General features: G+C 44.2%; 1 protein-coding gene and 1 long non-coding RNA gene across 4 annotated transcripts in view; one reads left to right on the top strand and one right to left on the bottom strand.

Moving 5' to 3' along the window:
• ZMYND11 (zinc finger MYND-type containing 11) overlaps window positions 1-19,643 on the bottom strand; it is a 1,608,641-nt gene extending 1,588,998 nt beyond the window's left edge. The window contains exon 1 of the mRNA XM_069647993.1: window positions 19,531-19,643. The gene's annotated coding sequence lies outside the window, so the exon portion shown is untranslated. The remainder of the gene's footprint in view (window positions 1-19,530) is intronic.
• A 25-nt stretch (window positions 19,644-19,668) lies between these two features.
• Window positions 19,669-25,692, top strand: part of LOC138569742 (uncharacterized) — a 55,088-nt gene continuing 49,064 nt past the window's right edge. For all 3 annotated transcript variants that reach the window (XR_011303317.1, XR_011303319.1, XR_011303318.1), the window contains exon 1: window positions 19,669-19,797. This is a non-coding gene — a long non-coding RNA (uncharacterized lncRNA). The remainder of the gene's footprint in view (window positions 19,798-25,692) is intronic.

The raw sequence follows: 25,692 nt of genomic DNA, 5'->3' as shown, positions 1-25,692 counted from the left end.
AAACCATGTTTTGCAACCCCTTCCGGCGCCGCACTATACACCATGGCAGCGTTTCCCAAAAATGTCGACACACAGCACGCTTCCCTCCAGCCAACCACCGGCCGCATCCAACGTTCGCCGACATCATGGCGTACTGCAAGCCAATGAGACTTTTGTCTGCAAAGCAAACAGTTAAATGGGTTCGCGGAGCGGAGGCAGATATCACATTTTTTGAGACGTACATTTCAGTTCTTTGCAACACAAGTACTGGTCGGATTTCCACTAATCACACAAAAGCACGTTTTCGGAACCAAGCCCCCGCTCCTGTCGCAAATTTGGTTAAAATCTGTTTGGCCTGTAGGTGTGCGCAAAGTTTTTGCCCATTCTGTCTATGGGGAAATAAAATGTGGGAACCCCCTATAACTTTGCCCCCCCCCTCCACGAAACCTCACCCAACTTTCCCAACAAAAAAAAATCTGTGTCCCCCATATACTTTTTTCGCTATGTTTTATCCAAATTCATCCACGGGGAGCAAGGTTATAAGCTGCCCAAAAAGTGGTCTTCCTAGGGGTTTAGCAAATTAACCATAACTACACATCCACTGTTATATATGTATATACACACACACATACATACACACACACATATATATCCCGATGTTAAATATAGTCTAATATTATATTGTTTTTGAAAATATATCTATATATCCCCAAAACTCAATACAATCGCCCAGACCTAGTTATGATATATGTTTTGTAATAGTCTTCCTGAATATTAATTAGAAATTGGTTTGTTGATTTTATGTAATCATTCAGGTATAGGATATAGATAATTTAAATTGAGCTAGTCGGATGTGAGATTATGGGAGAATTGTTAATGTGTTAATGATTATGACATGAATTTGTATGTTTAACTGTGTTTTTAACGTGTGTTACTTTTATGATTCAATGAACCGAAATAAAGTACTATGGAATAGAATGGAAATTGTTATGTGGTGCAACTGTAACCTTGGATTTGAAAACTCCAGAGGGTGATCCTTGCTGTTGCTGTGTGATACAGTGCAGCTTAACACGTCTGAGTGCGTGATTCTACATGTCTCCAGGTCCTTTCCTCTAGCGGGTTCGTGTTCAGAAGAAGGACCGTGGTGAGAGTGCCTGTCTGTTTGTTGGACGGTCTGTGTCCCCCTTGGGGACTCGAGGGGAACTGGAGTTTTGTCAGTGTGTCTCCCTCAATCACCCTTTAAGTGGCGGTGGTGGCAGTCAACTGCTGTTATTGTCTGGTGAGAGCCCAGCTGTTTTAGGGGTTACGGGGTGTAACAGTGAGGTAATGAGCTGGTTCTTCTGCTACCTGGTGTACTGAGCCAAGTGGCTAAGTGGCACTGTGGAGCGTCTTCCCCGGCTTTGGGGCGGTAACCTGGTCTACTCTGCTAAAGTTGCACTAAAGCTGCACTTGGACGTCCTTTGAAGTGGGCTCAGGCGAACTCGTAGGTGGTGGTCTGGTGGGAGATGTTTCCTCACCTGGCGTTCCCCTGGAGTTTGCCTTCTAGGACCCACGTGTTCTTCTTTCGTCCCTCTCTCCCCTTTCCCCGCTCTGTCAAAACTGATTCCTGCTTGGTGCGCCTGCAATGCTCCCTGCACTGACTTATTTTTGGTCAAGTGTGGGGATTCAAGGGTCAAGGAGTTCTGCTTGAAGTAAACTGTTGTGATTACTAGAGGTATCTTTGGTCTGAAAGGCTGGAGGTACACTTGTATTCCTACAAATTGGCGTAAGTGTGGGAAGGCAATACTAAGAGGAGTATTGGGGAGTGCCTGTGAATTCCCACTGAGCAAGACACTTGTGAGAATTGTTTCATTTGTGCGTGGGATTGCAGGCAAATAGCATTTGTCCTCTAATTGGCGAGGATTCGGTTCACAGTGTTTCAGAGCTTGCAAGAAGTCTGGAGTAATCGTTAACTGTGTAGTTCAGGACTTTGCAGCCTTCATCGTGACTGCAATTGTGGTTTCGGGTTAAATTCGTCCCAGTTAAGTCAATGTTCTCGTAACCATTTCTGAACTTCCGGGTTATTGAGCCAGCGACTGCGGGCAAATATCCTTTGAACTCGTCTTGGTGACATCTCTACAAGCTTTCCACAAGTTCGCTATAAGACAGTAAAAAGATTGTGGTGTTAATATTTGATCCATTGAAGCAAACGTACATTTAATCACATTTGAATCTATGTTTGGAGCACTACCCAAATAACTGCGGGCTAATAGCCTTTGAACTCGGCTTGGTGGGATTGTTATAAAATAGTCATAAGATCGCCACAAGATTGGGGTACTTGTCAGGAGAGCAGAGCAGAGAGTGGTCTGCTGTGATCCGCTTCTTTTCCATAATTTGCCCAGATCGCTCAGTTTACCCTGCAAGCACCAGTGATTGATTCTGAAAAATCAGTGATCATGTTGCTCAAATTACCTTAACGTTTATAACTGTACCAAATTCTTGCACTGACTTAAGTAAATGACCACTTACTCGCTCAGGAGTGGCGGTGGGAAAGCCTGCTCTGTCGTCCTGGAAAGCGAACTTCCGGCTTTGACGCCTTCTACGATCCCACCCCCATTGTTTCATCAAGCACCTCTCCTACAGACACTACACTCTTGAAATGATCCCGTTAAAACAATGGTGTCATTTCTGAGGCTGTACAAGACTCGGTTAACGTGAATGGCAATAGTATTCTGACAGATGTAGCAGCGGTAGCTCCCGAAGCCTGTCGCATCTTTTTTTTGCTCTGGAACACAATTAACCAAAGATATGAACCTTTCACAATCCACATCGCTTTTTACAACAGAGCCCCCAGGATACAAAAATACAACAACATTAGATCTCTCTCTCTGCGGGAATCACCTCTGGATGTAGGTGGATCATTCCCATTACACACAATATTGCACGAGATCCCCAATACACTGGGGTCAGCCGTTCATGCCTTGAACTTCACTCTCACCCAAATGACTCAATTTTGTGAGCAACGTACCCTCCTAAATATAATGTCCTCCAACATGGCTTTTTTGGAGAGATTTATTTATGGGTAAGTGCAATGTCCAGGCGACTCCCTTCAAAATCTGAGAAATTATCTTCCGGCCACTTCTAGGAATTTAACAGTCTCTAGTGCTCAACGGCTGTCACGCAAGAAGTTAAATGTCAAGGTAACTGACGGCTGCATAAAACCTCTGATGGCAGACATGGCAACTAACGCAGCTGCTAGTTTAACTCTTTTAGAGGGAATAAAAACTAAAAACATGAAAAATGCCCCGAAGCAGCATCGGAAAAGGCTCCCATAGTTGTATGAGGAAGTTGTGGCGGTCTCAGAGTCTTTCTCCCACACCTGGGGAATCGCTGCCTAGTGACAGTTTGTCTAGACAGTCTGAGACGATAACTTCATCAAGTAATGACTTAACACCAAAACCAAAAAAAGCAAAGAAGAAATCAAATAATCTTGAAAAGATAGAGAAATCCGGACCAAAGGGTCCAATCTATACATTTGTAAAGCCTATATTTAAGACATTAGAAGTTTTAGATCACAGAATTTTGTCCGTTTATTGACAGATGGACAATATAGGCCAACAGGCAGATATGATTATGGCGAGCATGGAGGACCTTTCTCCTACTTTCCATCTGACGAGTGCATTCATTAGCTCTTCTGAAGGGGCGTTTTCGCCACCTAGAAACTTTGTGAGCAATCAGGGCCAATAAAAAAATGGCGCTTTCACCGGCACATATTTTTCTTCCTCAGGGTCCAGGTGGCGAAGATGCCTAAAAATGTATATCTACTATGAAACTATGCCAAGCCTCAAGCCAAGACCCTCTAAATAAAAGTAAAGAGCATTTATGTATCTTTCGGGCAAACGGGATATCAGAAAGTGTCAAAGAAGTTGGATTCCCAGTTTTCAAACCAACAAGATGCGACAAAGTCATTTTTTCTCACATTAGAGCAAAGAAGACTATGGTCGCCAGTAGCAACCAAGGTAGATTCTATCCCAAAAGAGGTATCACGAGTCTCCTGTTCGATGTCCTTCTGGCCCCCAAATGACCACTGATTGACCACGTCAGAATGCTGGCCCATGTAAACTAACATTCAATGGATGTTAAGAGTCAAAGGGAAACCTTCATCCTTTGGTACATCATGGGATGGGGAACAAATCAGGTTATATTGAAAGCAAAAAACAAAGTGCAGGACGGAAAATGTGTTTCTCTGAGGAGCATAAAATAGTCCTGAGCGAGGTTTATTCAAATAAGGACTCGCTCCCTTTAAATCGGAGTCAACTGTTGGCCTTGTTTTGGGAAATTCCTAGCTTACGATTGATTTCCTCTAGCGATATTGCGCAAGTTCAGTTCCCCATGAAGGGGAGATCAAATCTGGCTAGCTACACTTTTCTCACGAATGGTAAGGGCGCTGGTCTTGTCAGAGTTAGAATCCTTTCTAACAATCGGATATATGATGTGTTGCAGGTCTTAGAGGAACCAAAGATCTTTCTACCTGAGGGACCAACTGTTGTAAATCACCTCTCCCCAACATCTATAAATGAATCGATATCCTGCTTCCCTCTTTCAATAAATAATAACACTTTAGAATATGCTCAGCATAGAATCACTGATGAGAATCCAATAAGATTGTCATCTGTTTACGATTGGAATTCGGTCTGGTCTGTTCCGCATGGAGGGGGAGGCACTTAAAATAGTTTAAAGTGAATAGACCATCTCAGATTGGCTTGCTGGAATTGCAGAGGTCATATGTTTCTGGAAACATACTATTTCTCTGCCACAATATTCCATGAACTGCATACAAGAAACATGGCTAACTTCTAGCCCTATAATTGATGGTTATATGGTTTTTACAGTGGAAACTATTCAGGGTTTACAGGGTCAGCCTATGGGAGGTCTTTGTGCCCTTAAAAATTGTAATGGCCTTAAGCAAAGCAAAAACAAAGAGGTGATGGCTGGAGGATTTAGAATGAATCGTAACCACTGGCAATGCTCTGGGCAACCCTCCAGACCCTCGTTCTTCGCCTGCCAAGCCATTACAGAAGGGGAAAGACCATATGAAAATCAGGCTTGTTCCCACCCCTAAAAGGGGCAGTCCAGCCCGAACTGCTAGGTCGCATCCCTTCTGCACGAGACAAGCATCCCCAAACATGTTTCGGCCTGGTTGGGCCTCATCAGTGAGGAGTAGCTTGGGTCTCTAGGCCCAGCAGGCACGGGACCCACGTCTGGGCATACCCGTCGCACTCGGGGTGACAAAGCAAAAACAAAGAGGTGATGGCTGGAGGGTTTAGAATTAATCTTAACCACTGGCATTGCTCTGGGCAACCCTCCAGACCATCGTTCTTCGCCTGCCAAGCCATTACAGAAGGGGAAAGACCATATGCAAATCAGGCTTGGTCCCACCCCTAAAAGGGGCAGTCCAGCCCGAACTGCTAGGTCACATCCCTTCTGCACGAGACCACAAGCATCCCCAAACATGTTACGACCTTGTTGGGCCTCATCAGTGAGGAGTAGCTTGGGTCTCTCTAAACCCTCCAGCCATCACCTCTTTGTTTTTGCTTTGTCACCCCAAGTGGGACGGGTATGCCCAGACGTGGGTGCCGTGCCTGCTGGGCCTAGAGACCCAAGCTACTCCTCACTGATGTGACCTAGCAGTTCGGGCTGGACTGCCCCTTTTAGGGGTGGGACCAAGCCTGATTTGCATGTGGTCTTTCCCCTTCTGTAATGGTTTGAATGCAAGGAAACTCTAGTAATGAATTCTGCTGTTATGTATGTAATGTTTATTTTAATCCTAAATTCAGGGAGATCAAAAAAGTTCTTTAAAGTTCTCTCTGCTCCCATTTCAAATGCTTTAGAAAATTATGATGCAGAGATGATTATAATGGGGGACTTTAATATTGAATGGCTCCTAAATGGTTTTGTGAAAAAAACAGTATTGGGGCTTCTTCCTTGGTGAGCAAAAGAGGGAGAGCAATAAGAACCGAGCTAAATAATTGCGACTCAGTCATGGCAAATGGAAATCTTAAGCATGACAAGCCTCCAGATTTCACTTGGGCAAATGGTCTCCTGAGGCCCACTTTGTGATCTTTGCAATCTAGTGCCCACCACATGCTAGTGCAGGTGTTGAAATATAAGCGTGATCATCAAAAAAAGTTTAAATTGCCCTCTGGAAGTTGAGGTTAATGCTAGCAACCACGCAGTGACATGGAAGCCTGCACTAGCGTTGTATTTTAATGAGTGTATTTTGTATATGGGGTCAAAAGAGGATGGGCCATCTTTTAAATCCAACCACCTACGACAAGGTAATCCAAAGAGCTCTGGGTAGTATATATTCCCCCACCTTAGAGAGCACCAAAAAGACAAACAAGAATCAATCTCATAGGCACAAGTACAAAACCCTTCTTTCATGAAAGAAGAGGGAGTTTAATAAAGCTCTGAGACAATTAAGAAATGCATCGCTCGATTAAGATGCAAAGGCAAAAGCACTGAAACTCAATTATAAAAATTGGGCCAAAAGCCATTGTTTTCTGTTGTACATTAATGATGCAGAATCAATGCTTTGCTCTTATTCATTTAAAATAACTCTTCCTTTTGGAGACTGATCAAGGATCCTTTAGATCAACGTTCCCTTCAATGCCAACCAATTAACCCAGCTGCATGGGCAACCCATTTTTCGACCGTTAGGAAAGTTTCCCATGTATGTGTAATTTTTCCTCCAGTAGTGTACCCTCCCCGCCACCCCCTCCAACTTTTTGCTGTGTGCCTTGTGTGCGCGCCTCCAGGGTGTGGGCTGGACTGTCTAGTTCCAATACACATCCTGGGTGCCAGAGAGTCTGGTGTGCTGGGAATGACTGGGACCACTCTGGTACGCGATTGGTTCACATCTGGTGTGCCTGTATGTGAGCAGATCTCCCATTGGGTACTCTTCGTTTTTGCACAAAGGAGATTCTGGATACGAGAAGGCTCCAAATACCCATACCAGGTTGATCTCTTGAGTGCTCACTGAACCTAGGATAGAATCCAAGCATCCTGAAACTAAGAAGCTGAGTCGAGAAAACCACTGGAAGGTTTGACACCCGGAGGCCGCTGTCGTTCCTAGGGGCCACTCTGCATCTGATCGAAAAAAGGTCTGCAAAGGCGCTTCAACCATTTGAATAGTGGGAACAACTATTCACGGCACCTTCATCTTAACCTGCAAGCGAGCTTCTTTGGAAGTGTGCCTGGGCCAACCAGTGAACTGACCAGCACGTGTAGCACATTTGCTCTGAAACTGCCGCCGTATTGAGTTGACACTTGAAACTTGGTAGATCGTAAGCACTGGGTCCAAGGCACTCTCTTGCCGAATTTCATACACCTAGGCGTCCTAGGTCTGTAATTAGGAGAGTACGCCTGGAACCCCAAGTGCACGCGGTCACTGTGTTGCCCAGCCGTGGTGACGAACTTAGCAGGTGCCTTGCTGCTGTGTGAAACTGGCCTGATCCCTTCACCAGGAGCAGAGAAAACACCACTGTCCTGCCTCCTTGAATAGTAATTAGGAGAGTACGCCTGAACTAAAGTGCTCACGGTCACGGTGTCGCCCAGCCGTGGTGACGAACTTCGCAGGTGCCTTGCTGCTGTGCTCCTCTGTGCCCCGAGATCTGCTGCAGTGAAACTGGACTGATCCCTTCACCAGGAGCAGAGGAAACACCACTGTCCTGCCTCCTTAAACAGTGGGAACTTATTCTTCATCGCTTCACCCACCTTCCTGAACTGCTACAGCTCCTGCAAGAGACCCTGTTTTCGCTCTACCGCACCATCGCGTGCACCTGCATCCGAAAGTACTTTTGAGCGCTAGGCTCCACTCTTCTTAGGGACTGGACTGCCGCTTAGTTAGGGATTGATTGATGAAAAACTGCCTAAAGTCTATTGGCACTGTTTGCTCCCTTCCTCATAGGTTGTGGAACCATTAAGTGCACTATTCCTTTAGATCACTTGGTAACTGTATATATGTTTTATAGTAGTGTTCTGTTGGTTTGAAGTGTTACTGTTGATATTTGCTTTGTGTTTGATTTCAAAGGCCTTGAATAAATGTTTATGTATTTTTGATGTATATACCTGACTGGGAGTAATTTGTAGTGTATTTTACTGTGTGCGCTCATTGTGGGCATTAAGTCACCCTGATCCCCCTGAGACCTTCTCTTGACAGCCGCCAATGCTACCTTGCTTGGTCTGGCTTGTCCAGAAGGTTACCCTGTTGCAAGAAACTAGGCAGGCCTTCTGAACCTCTGCCCACCAGGTCAGAGTTCAGAAATCCATCTTAACAAACTGGTGTACAGAGGTGGGATAGGACTGAAGATACCCAGTGTTGCACACTGGTAAAGGCATTTCAGATTACCCCTAGCCAGGACACATAGTGACCTTAGTAGTAAGTAACTGTAAAAGCCATAGACCTACCTATAAGTAGGGAAACAATTGCCAACATAACCTTAAATGCTTCAAAGTCTGAAACATTGAGAATGATGTGTACTGAGAGAGACTTGCCTGCTCAAGGTAGAAAGGGTGAAATGATCCAAAGGATCATTAATTGGAAAGAGTTGCCATTACCACAGATGAAAGTGCAGAAGGTGGTGGGGCCGTTCACTGACAAATCTGTCGCTGCACTTATCCATGGTACCCAGGAAGCCAGGGATGATGTGTTGTCCCGGGTTTCCTCTGCCAGCTCTGATGCCATGCTTGAATTCAAGAAGACACTACTGCTGCTTAGGCAGAAGGAGCTTGAATTTAACATGGCTAAGCTGAAGGTGAAGCAGGCAGAAAAGCAGAAGGACAGGGATCACCAGTTGGAACTTCACCAAGCTTCAAATGTCAAATGGATCTGGAAATGGGTCTGGGTCCTCCTCTCATCCAAGGTTTCCTAAAGATCTGCTCAGTCCATGTGATGAGAAGAATGACATTATGGACTGGTTGAATGCATTTGAGTATGCATGTGAAGTCCATGAGGTTGTGAATGCTGACAAGATTGCATGGTTGCTCAGCAGACTACACCATTCTGGCTGCAGTGCTATTGTGGAGATGTCAAAAGCTGAAAGTAGACTTTGCAAAATTGAAGCAGACTCCTCTTAAAGTTTGGGAAGACTCCTGACCAATAATTAGAGGTTTGGAGAGTACAAAAAGAAAGAAGGTAACACTTGGGTGTCCTATGATACCGATTCCTTGGAAGAACTTGACTGGCTGGGTTGAAGGCTAGAAGAATTCCACCTTTGAGGATATGATATGTGTTGTCATGCTTGAACACATTTTTGCTTCTTGTACCCCTTAGGTTAAGCAGCATTTGGCAGATTCAAATGCGAGAGATCCTAAGAAACTAGCCATTACAGCAGATTTATGGGTGTCACATAGGAACAAGACTCATCCTGGAAAGCAGGAGGAGGGGGAAAAGACCAAAGATAAAGAGGGTGGGGGGGGGGGGGATCTGATTAAACTTCCTCCCAAAAGGGCCACAAAAAGAAATTCAAGGGTAAGTCCCAAGAGAATGTAGAGGGCAGTGGAAGTTATCCTTCCAAGCCAAACTCTGTTTATAATAAAGCTTCCCTACGTCCCAAGACCCAGTGGATCTTGTGTTGCTTGTGGAGCAAATAACCATGTGAAGGGGGACCCCAAATGTAAGGTCAAAACCTTGCGGGTGCACTCTGCGAGTCTGGCCTTCCCCTCCTATGAGGAGGAAGAGATCACAGGGGTATTCTTCTCCTCAGACTCATGCCCCAGTACTATAGAATCTGAGGTAGTCCTTGTTTCCCTGAGTTCCTGGGAGCCTAAGGACTCAGAGGCTTATGCTAGCATTCCAGATAACACCAAGCACTGCTTTAAGGACAGTATTCTGATCAATGGAGTAGACACCTTAGGGATAGTGGGGCAAGCAGAACAGTAGCGGATTCTACCTTGATAGAGCCAGAGGAACGTGCCAAAGCTCATTTTATGCCCACTAAGTTAGCTGATGGTCTCCCTCTCAAGTTCCTCGTAATGCCTGTAAATATTACCATTAATGGTACTATAATCTGGATTCCAGTAAGCATTCAGAGGCAAGGCCCAGGTAAAGTCCTGCTGGGGAATGATCTCCGAGACCTAGGTCTTGTGGGTGACACAGCAGAGAGTATCAAAGAAGGAAACAGAACTCCATCTGCTTCCGAGTGTGCTCACTCGGTGCTCTCCTTCTGGAGTTACTTATCAGTTCAGATCAATAGTTAGACAATCGTGAATAAACGAGTAGACTTCAATTCAAACTATATTGTGGTAAGTCCACTTTCTTAACTTTAATTGATGAGGCATAAAAAGTGTCCCTGACTATTCAGTGCCAAAATTTAGAATGCAAATGCATTTCGGACTGTGTCCTCCGTCAGGGCTTTAAGGCACTATTTAACAATCATCAAAAATCAACATCATCCACAGGTTCATACATATTGTCACAGTAATATAAGCTAAGTAACCAACCAATCATTTTACAGTCAGATTAAATGCGTAATTGGAGCACAACGCGTATAATGAAAGAAAAACTATTCCACATACCATTAGTCCATTGGTCATGAGGATAGCCAAAACCGAAAATAAAAATAATACAACAGAACAAAATGAGCACAATAATATCTTGCGATTCCAACATCGTAATATTCATTCTAAGTCGTTATAGATAACAATCTTAAAAGCGGTACCTGATTTGTTTGTCACAATGTGCAACTATGGTGCTTCATCCTTGAAGCATCATGTACCTAAGTTTATCAGAAATAGCGTGCATTATATATATATCCCCAATCATCTTTGCGAGTTAATATACCAAGTTGGGGCCTACCTGTGAGGCATGTGGAAACTTGTAATAGCAAGAGCTCAAACTCTGTAAAACACAAAATATGTAATTGCGGGTGTCACTAAAATGTCCATTTACAATGTGGAATGTATCTCGATTATTACGTTTGTGCCCGCGTATTTAGCAATAATGTCAGCTGACCCGAATTCCTCCTCTCACCGGTTAAACGCGCGCTGCTCCAACGAGTCAGCGTTCGACCAAATGAGTACTGTTATACTGGTATCTAAGCAACGAACGCATGTGTGATGGTAGACTTGACAGTGTGCAAGTTAAATTAAATTAATGTAACCATCCGTCTGAGTGCATACCGTGACTGCATATGTACAGCAGTCCGTTATGAGGAATACGAAAAATGTGAAATGTGAAACAAATACGGGTTGTATAATAACGTCGTTGCTTGTCGCGACGCCGTTCATCTGCGCGTGCGCAGTGTCAGTTACTCTTTGTTCTGTTCACCGCAGTAAGGGTCCGAGCATCTAAATGTTAGCGTATGCCGTGGAGGGGCTCGACAGTGGGTGGCATTCCGCACGTGACTTGGGGTATCCATCTCTACGATGTATTTATGGCCTGCATCTATTCGAGGTGCTAGCTCCTCATATGCTTTTTAAAAAAGGTAATTGAGAATAAAAATAAACACGACAAATAATAAATGGTAATGAGCAAATGATATGTACCAGGTGAATAAATAGACCAATCTCCACAAGGCCATCTTCAGTTCAATAGGTCCCTACTGTGGGTTCATATGCTCAAACTCACAGTCATGAAAAACAACACCACCACTGAGTAACTGCCCCACTGTGTTAGGCCCCCAGTGTTACATATATATCCATTGTGTGAGGTTAGTACATGCCATTTATGTATGCATAAATTACAACATTTAGTGATGTATCTGGTCATTTTCTCACAATCATAGCAATTGGAAGCAGTATGGAGTCACTTAAAGGAAACAAATGTAGATAATTTCTTTGTTGATCCCCCTGGTTTCAGGTAGTCCAACCGATCGATCCAAAATGTCTCTCGTTGATTAAGGCGTCTGCCTAAGTATTCACGTGCATTAGGTTGTCCGATTACTTCAAGAACTTGGATCCGTATCTGGCTCATGTTGTGTTTCAGAGTATTCCAATGTCTGGCAAAGGCAAAATTCAGATTGTTAGTGTGAATGCAAGACTTGTGTTTGCTCCCGTGTAGTTCACCCGGCCTTTTGGACTGGCCTGCGTAATATATGCCGCATGGGCACGTAATGGCATTTATGATATTCGGTGTATCTGAAGTTGCATAACTTTTCAGCTGTATCTTCTCTTCTGTGAAGGGGTGATTAATGATGTCACCTTTCGTTATGAAGCTGCAGTTGCTACAGTGTAAGCACAGGAAAGTTCCTTTTCTGGAGGTTGCTGATGTCCGTGCGGGTGGTCGGGTTTTAATAAGCCTATCCCTCAGATTGGCACTCCATTTATATGCAAATATGGGGATGTCGTTGAAAAGATGATTTGTTAGGGTGCACCAGTTCTTTTTTATTGCCGCCATAATTCGGTTTCTTTGTATCGAGTAACATGAGACAAAGACCATAGGTGATTTCAGTTTTTCTTCTGTCGGGGGTTGTCTCTAGTCGTTCTTTGGCTGCCAACATTTCCACTGGTTTATACCCACGTGCCTCAAATCTCTTCCCCATATTCTTGATTTCTTTTTCATAGGTTGCTGGATCGCTCACTATTTGTTTTACCCTCATCATCTGGCTATATGGCAGATTTTTAATCAAGCTCGGTTGATGAAGTAAGTTGTTACGGTCCGTCTCTTTCCTAAATATACTGGTTTGGTATCTTTCTTCATGGACATGAATGGAAACATCCAGAAAATGTATATCTGAGGTCGAGCTTTCATGGGTGAATCGGATTTGTTGATCAATAGTGTTGAGATGTATGAAGACATCTCGCAGGGATTCTGATGTACAAGTCCGAATACCAGAGATATCGTCTATATATCTGGTCCACAGTGAGATATAGTTTCTCCAAACTGCATACTTCAAAATGTGTTCTTTTTTGAATTTGTACATAAAGCAGTTTGTGCAAGGTGGGGCCATGGTGGCCCCCATTGACGTGCCCAAGGTCTGCAGGAAAAATTGGTTCTTGTATTTAAAGTCTGAATTCTCCAAGATAAATTGGAGGAGTGTCAAAATTACATTTTAATTGCTTTCAGATCTTTTTCATTCGGTAGAAACCATTCTATGGCATCCAATCCCATGTCGTGAGGGATGGAAGTGTATAAACTCCTCACATCGATGGTAAATAGGATAGAATCTATAATGTATCTCGTTGCATGTAAACGTTCTAGGAAATGGGTGGTGTCCTTTATGTAGGTTTCTGTTTTCTGTATAAGAGGCTGCAGAAATTGGTCGATGTATTGTCCCAAGGGTTGTAATAGGCTGTCTACTCCAGGCAGGATAGGCCTGCCAGGTGGTTGTGTGGGATGTTTGTGCACCTTCGGTAAGGTGTAGAAGTTAGGGATATGAGGATGTTTATTAGTGAGGAATGCTTTGGTCATCTCACTGATCCACCCCAAATCTTCTGCTCTATTAAGCATTGTTCCTATGTTTCGCAGAATCTCCATGGTGGGGTCTCCATCTAATCGGGCATATGTATTTGTGTCATTCAGCTGTCTCTCACATTCATCATGGTAGTTTGTGCTATTCATAATCAACAATGCGCCTCCCTTATCTGCTGGTCGTATTGTGATACTATCGTCTCCAAACAAATCTTTAAGAAGACCAAATTTGTTCGGTTTCAGGTTGCTGTGCCTTCGACGTTTGAATGAAATCTTCTTAAGATCATTGAGGGTTTGCCTATGGAAAATATCGATGGATGGAACACTTACAGTTGGCATGAAATTGCTTTTTCTTTTGAATTCCTGTAGATCTTCTACTTCTCGATCCTCGTTTATCGGGACATCTAATTCTTTGAAAAACACCTTAAGTTTTAACTTCCTAATAAGCTTGAAAAGATCAACCTGTGTTTCAAAGAGAGTTATGCTGTGGGTTGTACGAAACTGAAACCCTTCTGAAGGAGATCAGTCTCTGCTCGATTGAGTATTCTTGATGACAAGTTGATAACTACATTTTCGTCTCGTCCTCTTTCTTCTCCGGCACGTCCTAAAAAAGGTGCTGGCATCATGGGTCCTCTGTTGGAGGTGGATGGTGCCTGGTCCCTTGGTTCTCCGGTTGGTGTTCTCTCTCTGGATGGTCTCCATTTGTCTCTCAAGCTATCCGAGTCTATGCTTGAGGTATTGTCAGTGCTATCTTGATTAGGTCTTTTCTGAAAAGGAACTGTGTATTTGTCGATCCAGGTATAAACCTCTCCATTGAGATAATCATAAGTATCTCTTCAAAACTTTCTCACTCTTTTAGCTTCAATCTCCATTCTGTAGGTTTCTAATTTCTGGTTGATATCAGTGAGAATAACGTCCAACTATTCTTTACCTAGTAAGGTGCATAATTCCTTCTATCTCTTCTGGACGCAGACCCTTCACAAATCCTGACTCTCCCTTGGCCCGGCATGATTAAGTCCTTTTCTCGATGAACTTTGGGTAATAACTTTTCATCCCTGGATCTCCCTCAGTCGGGCTCGGACCCCAAATGACAAGCGGGACAGTTCACTTCTCCTTGTCTTATAACGTTTCCTGTTTCACAAATCTTAAATGTCTTCTCAAACAATCCATTGCGAGTGTCCTTCTATTTGGTTTCCCCTCTCCAATTTTTTCAACACACTGTTTACATGCTCACTTCACCAACCGGGATTCGTTACCTTAGCTTTCCAACTATCTGTCGGTCAAAGACTTGGCGGTACAGAAGATTTTAGAAGATCCCTGTATGACCACTGTGTCCTCTTCTGCCTTTTCCCAAGGCCTTCTGGTTACAGTAGTTTTCTATCATCAGGTAATCGTCCAGAGATTACTGCATGAGCAGCCACGTGGTGTCGTACTCCTCTGTTGCTGGTTTTCCCCCCTCGTTCCTCAATAATATCTTTATGCTTTCACAGTTCAGATTTAGCCATTGGCTAATTTTCATTTAACACAGTTTGGTTTCTTATCGGTGCTTGACTTGACTCACCGGCTGTGATGAACCGCTGTGCTTTCTCCCTCCTTGGAGTCAAGGTTGGTACCACTGAGACAAGCGTCTCTCCCCAGCTTGGTAATCAGTGGAGGAGGGTCTTGTTTACCATTGACATCTGTTGCAACACACGCAGGCTACTGTTCGTGTACTTAGGTTTCTTTCTTCTGAGGTTTCACGGGCCTTCGTTAGAAAGGGCCAGGTCGATTTTCTCCTTGTGACCTCCTCACTATGTGCTGTCTTTTGCCTCCTCTCAAACTGCCGTGCTGAGCTCTCACGTTGTGCGGTCTGCCTTGCTCGTCTTGGGCTCTTGTGCTCCACCTTTTATCCCTGTGGGGAAGGGAAAGGGCTATCAGGTGTGTGTAATTCTGGTCAATTGCCTGACTTTTCCTGACCCTTGTATTGGGACATGTCAGGTAAACGGCTCTGGTGTTAGGCTGTTATCTTTCGTGTTATGCAAAAGTGTTTGTGTGGGAAAGGGGGGGTAGTCCCTTGGAATATCATATGTGGTAGGATGGGGAAAAGGTGTTGAAAGAAGGGGATTACAGCGTTACATCCGTCGGTATCCCACTCTCCAAGGACCCCCGATCCAGGTGATCCTCGCTCGCTGGTCCACCCCCAGGAACTGGATCCAATAGTGATGGCTCTGTCCTGGCCACCTGGGTGGCAGCCCCCAGGGACTAGCTAGGGAGACACCTTCAGGTTTCTCATAGTACACAATAACTACTTCTTTAAGGACTCCCATTTTTTTTTCTGGGGATACCAGATATAATAGCCGATTTAGTGCTGTAATATTTGGTATCCCCTTCTTTTTGAAGGTTGACATTTAACAAAGCAGTGCTTGAACTATCCTTTGTAGTGGGGATGGGAGTACATCATAAGTCTACACTGCGACTTCTTCTGGAGACAACCCCATCAGTTTTTTCAAGGATATAGCCAATATAACAGATGATATAGTGTTGCAATATTTGGTATCCCATTGATTTTGAGGGGTAACATTTAACAAATCACTGCTTGAACTATCCCTTGCATCTGGATGGAGAGTACGCTGTTTGGCTACACTATGACTCCTTCTTTAATAACTCCCATTCTTTTTTTCTGGGGATACCAAATATAATAGCTGATTTAGTGCTGTACTATTTGGTATGCCCTTCTTTTTGAGGCCTATTGTGTAATACAATATCACTTGATTTGACACTGAATTAGGAAGTAGAGTATGTGTTTGTATTATATTGTCCTTCTTGGAGTCCTCCCATCCATTTTTGTTGGGATACCAAATACAACAGCTGATATGGAAGATTGGGTATCCCTTAATTTTGAAGGTTAAACTTTAATAAAACACTGCTTGAAGTATCCCTTGAATTGGGGAGGGGAGTACATCATTTGTGTGCACTGTGACTCCAGGGCGTGTCCAAAGGGTGCTCGGGGCACCCAACACACAATTAATGTGGCAGGGATCACCATGATGGCCAGGGTCACACAACAAGACTGCAGCTGCAGTGGGCTCCCGGACAAGCAGCTGCTCTGCGATCACACAGAGGGCCAGTGGCCTGGAGGCATCCAGGTTACACATGCTGGTCTGGGGGCACCCGAATAGCAGGGCCGCATATCCGTGATCACATGGGGTAGGCCTGCAAGCCCAACACAATGGAACACAAAGACAGAGTGCCATTACGTTTAATCTGCCGCCATTGTTTTGCACGTGCGTGCAGAGGCTCCTTATTCCAGCCAGTCATGTGGTTGTCAAGACACATCCTTAAAGGGGAATACATGTTCTTAAAAGGGAAACACCACAAATACTCCCACTGGGCTGTACATTTCACCACTGAGCAGCAGAGCACTCACACTGTGTAACTCCCAGAAGGACAACACTCGAACTTAACAGAACTCACACCATCTAGGAGGCAGCACGCACACCAAGTAGCACTCACAAGCAGCACTAGAATCGGAATCACTCACATTAAGCAACACTGACAGACAATACACCCAATGGGCTGTACTTTCACCACTTAGCTGCTGCTATCAGAGAGACAGAACTCACACTGAGCAGCACCCAGAGACAGCACTCACACTAACTAGTACACCCAATTAGCAGCAATGAAACTGAACAGATCTCACTTGGAGAAAACACTACCTCTGAAGAGCACTACAAAGGGAAGTTTGCACGGCAACACAAAGCAGCAACTGCACTGACATTGGCCGCCATTCACAAAGGGCAAGGGTCAGACAACTTTAAGAGCAGCACTCAGTAAATACTCACACAGAGACACCCCAAAGGGGAACAGGAAAGTACTAAGACACAGAGCAGCACAAATCAGTCCCTCTGAGATAGGACTCCGAAGGAACATCACTCGGAAAAAGCAGCACTCACCCAAGTGCTATATTCACACTGAGAAGCACTTTGCCCCTGGATACTCCTCTCTAGCATAACAGGGGCTTCTGCAGCCCAATGCTTACTGGAAAGAGACACCCCCCATCTTTTTTCCCAAAACAAAGTGCATTATTGTGCACATGCAGATTTTGAAAACAAAGCCCTTTATTGTCCACATGCATGTGTTGAAAACAAAGCTTCATTGACCACCTGCAGGTTAGGGAAAGTGGTTAGCGTGGTTGCTTTTTTTCCAGTGGAAAAAAAGGCAAATACAAGACGAAGCATTTCACCAATTATTTTTTATTAAAATATGGCCCTGCCACAGCATTCCACACTGCAGCGTGTTTATAAGACTTGCCTTGGGTTTTTATGAAGTCTTATAAAACACACTGCAGTGTGAAATGCTTCATAAGGCTCCATTGCATCAATATAAAAAGCTTACATATAGTCAAAATAACGTTTGCAATGTGAGCCTGCCAATGCTTGCATATACAAGCTTTTATATTAACGCAACTGAGCCAGTGTGAAATGCTTCATAAGGCTCCATTGCATTATTATAAAATATTGTAATATAACAGCTTGGCTATAAACGCTTGTATATGCTCAAAGTAATGTTTACAATAAGAGCTGAGGCTCCCAATGCTTGCATAATCAACCTTTTATATAAACGCAACAGAGAAAGTTTTGAACAGAGTTTACCAGAGCAGGTCTTACACAACCTGGCCAGGGGCCATGCCCCTTAAGCCCGCCCCATCCTTCCACAGCCCGCCCCTCCAAATAGGTTACAATTCCCCCAAATATATTTTTTTCCATTTCCAGCACTGATAGTAGAACAGATGGGTATTTAAAAAAAATAAACTAAATCTTGAAGAAAAATAACAGGAAGCTATTAGTAGTAGATGGCTGCACACCCAGCAGTATCAGTGTAATTCGGGTGACTAACGTTCTGTGTAAAACAATGACAACAAGGAGGTGACTTTATCACATATTTTCTTGCGCTGTGCATACGTCTTGATAGTATAGTTGTAAAACCCAGAGGAGATGGTTTAGTTTCATGCTACTTTGTTGGTAGTTGTAATCTTCCATTCAGGATGGGGAAAATAAACCCTCAATAATCCAATTTCTACTCAAAATGTTGCTATGACATGTATAATATATATAGTCAGCCTGGTTTATTTTGTGATTTATCTGCGTTTCATGTCAACCCTGTAAAATGAAATGTTAGTTGTATGTGTTTTACACTTTTTACAAGCCTGTGACATGCCTGCCATGATGACTGCACTGCTAGCCCACACCCTCTACAGTGAGCCGATCTATCAGGTCAATTTCCCTTAGGAGGTAGTATTCCAGAGTATTTTTTCAATATCCAGGCGTATTGTGTGTACATTGCCATCACTGTTGGCAGCTGTGATTTTTTAAGCTACAAATAACCATATAACCCAGTAAGTTTCATTCAATTAAATGCAGTTCAGCTGACTGATCAAGTTGCTCGTCAGGCACTTAGAGGCTTCACAAAACTACATTAACAAACTGAGTGGTATGCTGTGTTATGTATTTTTTGTTATCCCATATCGAAGCTCAGAACCCGACTAATTTGCTCTGCAATCTACAAAGAGAGCAAAGATAGGGGATACCGGATCAGTATGGGATACCAAATATTACATAACACTGGCCTTAGGGCAGGGGGCCGCCTGGTGCGGCCTGCCATTACCCCCACCATGCTGGGGGAGTCTTTCAAGGTCTCCCCGGGCTGGCGTGGTGGAAGAAGGCATGGCAGGCGCCCTGTTGAAATTAAATGAGCTCTTCAGAGCGCATCTAATAACAATAGGGCGCCTGCCGAGCCTATTGAAGATTTTGATGCTTTTCCCCGCTCCCTGCCCCATTAATGGGGGCATGCGAGTGGAGGGGAGGGGCGCCAAATTGTTGTTTTTCTGCCCGGGGCGCTGCGGCTTCTAAGGCCGGCCCTGCAGCTACTGTGTCAACGATACCAATAACAGGCTGCCCTGTGTAATTTCAAAAGTAGATGTTTACAAAGTCACGTACTTACAATGTTTAATTTCAACATGTGATAAGTACAATACAACGAATTACAGTTTCAACGTGCATTTCCAGAGGTTGCAAAAGGGCTCCTCTTAACAATATAACAAAGGGGTGAGAACGTCTAAGTTAATGGATGGAAAAAGAAACACATATAAAATTCACTACAAGAGCTGGATCGGAAGCCCTCACCTGATGCTGCCTGGAATCAGGACATACGCGTTTCATAAAAGGTAGTGTCTAGTTCCCATCCGAGAAACGGACCATAACAACGCTCCGCCTCCACTTCATCACGTGGGTTGCGCTGCATCACGTGGGTTTCAACGTTCCCTTCGTCATCTTTTTTGCACGAGCGGGACAGAGGCTGGAGCGCGTAAGCAAGGCAATGCGCTGCCCTGCAGGGAAGGATGCTTCTGTCACAAAGCGCATTTCGTATAGTTGATTCTTATTTGGTTTATGGTAAGTTTTAAAGTTATCTCACGTTCATTGTTGCTTTAATGCAGAGCGACAATATGCATTTCTGTGCATTGTGGGGGTTTGTATATGTACATCAGTGGTGAGATTTATTGAGGGAACAAGCAGATTCATTTCTCTTTTGGGTTTTCGCATGCCGATGGGCGGTTTGCCTTGGGGAGATGTGTTTTATGGCCTGAGCACAGCGCGTTCCTTCCCAATGGGTCTTCAACTGTATCAGTGAACAGTACAGCGAATAGTTAGTTATTCTTCCCGCTGGAGATGGGAGGGGGGTTGTGATATGCAGCAGATGGGTGCAGACACAAGCATTTGGGTACGAATTTCAGAATATCAGCTGCTATTTTTTTCACCTGCATGGGGGGCGTTTTGGGATCCTCCAGGGAGGGAGTTGTTCATTTGCCCCTTTGTAATGGTTGCCATAAAAGGCTAAAGGGAGAACTTGTATTGCTTTCATTATCAATCACACATTTAAAGTCCATATGAGACCCGATGCATTGTGTTTTTGTTTACAAGTTTGCCGATTCTTTCTAAAAACCCTTTATGGCGTCATGACGTATGTCTCGTATATGTTAAGTCGTCGTGACGTTTTCACGTGGCCCGTCGTCTATACGTGCTTAGGAAAACCATCACGGAGTGAAGGACCACTCCATGCCGTGTACGCGCAGGTTTAATACTAGTTCCATCCGAGAAACGGACCATTGGTTGCTAGGGCCATTTCTCATATGGGGAAATAACTGCTTCAGTGTGAGTGGGCTAGTTCCCATTAGAGAAATGGCCCGTTTTCGCCCCCTAGTGGCCACGTCCTACATAATAATGGGAACTAGCCCACTCACACAATGTTCCCATTAGAGAAATGGCCCTTTTTGCTCCCCTAATGGCCAGGTACTTGTAGTAAAACGCTGTAGGACATTTATAGGCTTTTATGTAGTTTATTGTATGTGAGCCCCGGAGCGTATGCTACCGGCAAACTACACTTTTTTAGAATCACCATACGCATGGTAATGCGCATGGTGATTCCACAACCAACATTCTACATGTATTACTATAATAACTCTATAACATCTCCCTCCTTTATAAATAAAAAAAAACAGAACTGAACAGCAGCAACATAACTGAAAACAAAATGGCAGAAAAAAAATAAAGAAAACTGAAACCAAACATTCACGTTCATTGTTGCTTTAATGCAGAGAGACAATATGCATTTCTGTGCATTGTGGGGGTTTGTATATGTACATCAGTGGTGAGATTTATTGAGGGAACAAGCAGATTCATTTCTCTTTTGGGTTTTCGCATGCCGATGGGCGGTTTGCCTTGGGGAGATGTGTTTTATGGCCTGAGCACAGCGCGTTCCTTCCCAATGGGTCTTCAACTGTATCAGTGAACAGTACAGCGAATAGTTAGTTATTCTTCCCGCTGAGAATGGGAGGGGGGTTATGATATGCAGCAGATGGGTGCAGACACAAGCATTTGGGTACGAATTTCAGAATATCAGCTGTTATTTTTTTCTCCTGCATGGGGGGCGTTTTGGGATCCTCCAGGGAGGGAGTTGTTCATTTGCCCCTTTGTAATGGTTGCCATAAAAGGCTAAAGGGAGGACTTGTATTGCTTTCATTATCAATCACACATTTACATTATCAATCACACATTTAAAGTCCATATGAGACCCGATGCATTGTGTTTTTGTTTACAAGTTTGCCGATTCTTTCTAAAAACCCTTTATGGCGTCATGACGTATGTCTCGTATATGTTAAGTCGTTAGAGAAATGGCCCTTTTTGCTCCCCTAATGGCCAGGTACTTGTAGTAAAACGCTGTAGGACATTTATAGGCTTTTATGTAGTTTATTGTATGTGAGCCCCGGAGCGTATGCTACCGGCAAACTACACTGTTTTAGAATCACCATACGCATGGTAATGCGCATGGTGATTCCACAACCAACATTCTACATGTATTACTATAATAACTCTATAACATCTCCCTCCTTTATAAATAAAAAAAACAGAAGAACTGAACAGCAGCAACATAACTGAAAACAAAATGGCAGAAAAAAAATAAAGAAAACTGAAACCAAACATAATGAATAATTTTACATCCAGTTACATAAACATATTGCGATATGTGGTCTGTATAGTGCAGCCAAAACTATTAGTAAAAGTAATCATTGTTAAAGTTCTGAATGATTCTACGATTTCTCCTAGATAATCCGCCCTGAATGTTTTCACATATGCCATCATAATCACAGTTAGAAGATTCCTTCCTTCTGGCACTGAGTACTGCATAGTCTTTGTCCCTTATGGAGTTTGGTTTCATGGAAATGTCCTTGTTTGGATGACAACAAACTGAGATCTACACTTCTATGGCAATCATTTTGTATTTTAACATCATACGACCATCTTTTGCTGTCCTCCATCACCACTGACTTCCCTTGGCTGCTCTTCACTCTCTGTGGCAACCTAAATCTGGATTCATCCTTCACTATTTTTTTTTTGTTCTTTGATGCAGACACACTCTCCCTCTTTAATAAACTTTTCCTTCACTCCATTCTTATGATCATAATATTTTGTGCATTTTTCTTGTTTCTCCTTCACTGTTCTCAATATTAAGTCCATATCCACTCTTGTCTCATTTTTGCCCATGAACATCCAGGCGGGTCTGACTCGATTCAATACTACTCTAGCCCGCATCATGGTGAACGGTTCCATGTTAGTGGTGGAATGAGGTGTTGACCTGTATGCACATAAAGCTTCTTTATGTGTTTCCTTCCAAGGAAGAGAATTTGCAATGGCCAACTGGATCACACTCTTTACCAACTTGTTCATTCTTTCTACAAGGCCATTGGCGATAGGATGGTATAATGAGGATGTTATGTGATAAATAGCTCTATCCCTCAGGAAACTTTGAAATTCCAATGATGTAAACTGTGATCCGTTATCAGATACTAATTCCCTGGGATCACCCTCCTGTTGAAAACATCAATTAGAAAGTTCACAATCTTCTCTGTAGTTATGCTCCCCTCCGCTACGCCCCACTTCACCCACTTAGAGGTATAATCATTCAACACAATGTTGTAAACCTTCACAGAACCAAGATTTTCATATGGACCATGACACCGATAGTGTCATGATGCCTACCCCCGGGCATCCGGATCAAGCCCATCAGCCCCGGGAGCAGGCATCCAGACATTTACAAAAACCCCAGCAGCCCCAGCTAGGGGCTGTCTGGGTTCAGTCCTGGCGCCATAGGCACCAGGCTCATAATAAAAACAGTCCTGGCGCCAGGCTCATAGACATTACTTACCTTATGCAGACCATGCTGCAAATAAATCCAAGCCAACGTGAGGCCTGGATGGGACTATTTTACTACAGGGACTATTTTTTTACTCGGGTGTGGTCCTGGGGAACTTCTTTCCTGGGACTACTTTGGAGGCTATTTAAACCACGCCCGAACAGCAGCACATGCTTTGTGTTATTCTGCATCCAACAGCGTGACTCTCACCGTGCCAGCAGCCAGCATCCAGTCTTCTGCCACGCCCACGTGCCTGCAGCTAGCTTCCAGTCTTCTGCCACGCCCGCCTCGAATCCGGAGCCCCTAGAATAGAGGAAGAAAAGGACAAGGTTAGAAAACGAACTTATTTCAAATTCCTCACCTGGTTCCGGATCCATTTCATCTCCCGACCTGGAAAATACATCAGTCCTGCACGCTTCGCCAGCTCCAGCACGGCGCCATACTCACCAGTTCTCACAGGATCTTTCGATCCAGCACTGTCTCCATCATTTCTTCGCCGTACTCCGGCACTTAGGGGCACAAGAGGGAATCAACAAATACCTCTTACCACCATAGACTTACCTGATTTACCACTGCGGTATTATTCTCCATATCTTCATATGCCGCATCTGTAAAGAGGGAGAAAAACAACACGTTAACGCATGCAATAGTTACCGGACAGCGTTGGGTAACACAGACTCTTACCTGAATGCCAGCAGCAGCTACGAGACCTTTTTCTCACGCACTCGGTTGCAACTTAAGGAAGGGGACAAGAGTGAACATCGGGCACATTGAACTCTTTGAACTTGATACTTACCAATCCCGCCTGGGACTTCCGAGTCAATGCTTACCGGAACTCTCCCAACGCCTTCAAACCAGTGAAGTAACTGGTATCTACGCGCCCCTGCAAGACACGCAGGATGGAGAGCTCATCTTTTACAAACGTAAGGTGAGGTTACTAAGTGGATATCGGAGGTGATTAGTGGGGGAGAGTGAGGCTGTGAATTTGTGAAGTTCTGGTAGGATGTGTGGAAGTATGGAGAGTGAGGCAGGTGGAGAGGCATGGAGGGGCTTTGTTGCCAGGCATTTATGAGTCAAGGCTAGTGTTTTCAAGGATAGTCTCTGTTCGGACGTTGGAAATATGGGACCGCCTAGGGATGTTGAGAGCCACCCTGATGGCATTATTCTGGATTGTTTGCAGTTTGTTGAGGTTGGATTGACTAGTCCCCAGGTAGAGGGCACTACAATAATCGATCTTTGACAAAATGAGTGTTCTTCCAAGGTAATGCAATTGTGTGGGTTCAGAAAAGGTCTGCAAACCGCAATGAGTTTGCAGGTATAGGCCAAAGCCGACCTTACTGCATTCGTTTGTCTGTTGAGAGAGCGCAGAGTCCAGATATACACCTAGAGTTTTGGTGTCCTTAGCGACCTTAATATCATTGCCATCGATGTTGAAGGACTTGAAGGCTTGGTCAAGTTTATTCAGGCGTTGAGGTGAGCCTAGTAATAGGAGCTCTGTCTTGTCGTCATTGAGACCTAGTTTGTGTTGTGCCATCCAGGCTTGAATGACCAAGTAGACGTCGTTCAAGGATTTAGTATCAGCTATGTGGTCACCAGTGATGGGAATGAGTATCTGGGTGTCATCCGCGTAGTTAGTGTAGGAGACACCCAGATACTCAAGCACATCGAAAACTGGTTTGGTGAACACATAAAGCGTAGGCGATACACAAGAACCTTGTGGGACACCGCAGTGTATCAGAGAGGGGTCCGCGGAGGCTGTGGGAGAGAAGTCCCTCATGGATCTGTTCCCAAGGAAGGAGTGGATCCACGCATTGGTGGAGTCAGAAAACTGGGCCGCAGATTTAAGATGTTGGCAAAGTATTTGGTGGTTGACCAGATTGAATGCCACCGAGAGATCAAGAAGTAGAAGTAAAGCTAACTTCCCATTATCTTTTAGAGTCTCCATTTGGGTTTTCAAATTAATCAATGCTGTTTCGGTTCAGTGTTTAGGGCGGAAACCGGATTGCCTTAGCCCAAGGAGGTTGTTGGATTCAAGATATTCTTGGATCTGTAGATGGGCTACGCGGTCGAGAATCTTGAGCAGAAAAGGGACCGTGGTGATGGGTCTAAAGTTAGTCGGTATGTTGGGGTCGAAGGATGTTTTTTTTTTTTTTTTCAGTAGTGGGGATCACCCAGGCGTCCTTGAGGTTGTCGGGGACGGTGTCTGTTTTGAATGAGGTGTTTATGAAGGCTGCGATGATGGAGGAAACCCGAGGGACTCCACATCTCAAGGCAGATGGTACAGTGTGAAAAGGGGGATGGAAACTGGCTGTTCGGTTAGAGAGAAACAAAGCAAACCAGGAAGTAATGGCACCAGAAAGGCCGGCCCAGACGAGCAAGGCGGCATTGTCAAAGGTATCAAAGGTGGCAGATAAGTCAAGTAATCAGCACCGACGCTGCCAGAGTCATGCAGCCAAGCCACATCATGGACGAAAAATGGATTGAGAAGTGTGGAAGAAAGATTACTCAAGAAAGGGCAGACGAAGGCTTCAAAACGCTTTATAAGAAGATTCCAAGATAGCCCCCGTGACCACCCCACCGTGAGGAGCACGCTCCTC

The sequence above is a fragment of the Ambystoma mexicanum genome, chromosome 2q (assembly GCF_040938575.1).
Source record: "Ambystoma mexicanum isolate Mex_15411 chromosome 2q, UKY_AmexF1_1, whole genome shotgun sequence".
Lineage (NCBI taxonomy): Eukaryota > Metazoa > Chordata > Amphibia > Caudata > Ambystomatidae > Ambystoma > Ambystoma mexicanum.
Note: the sequence above shows the minus strand (reverse complement) of the source record. Positions and strands in the feature narration are given on the sequence as shown.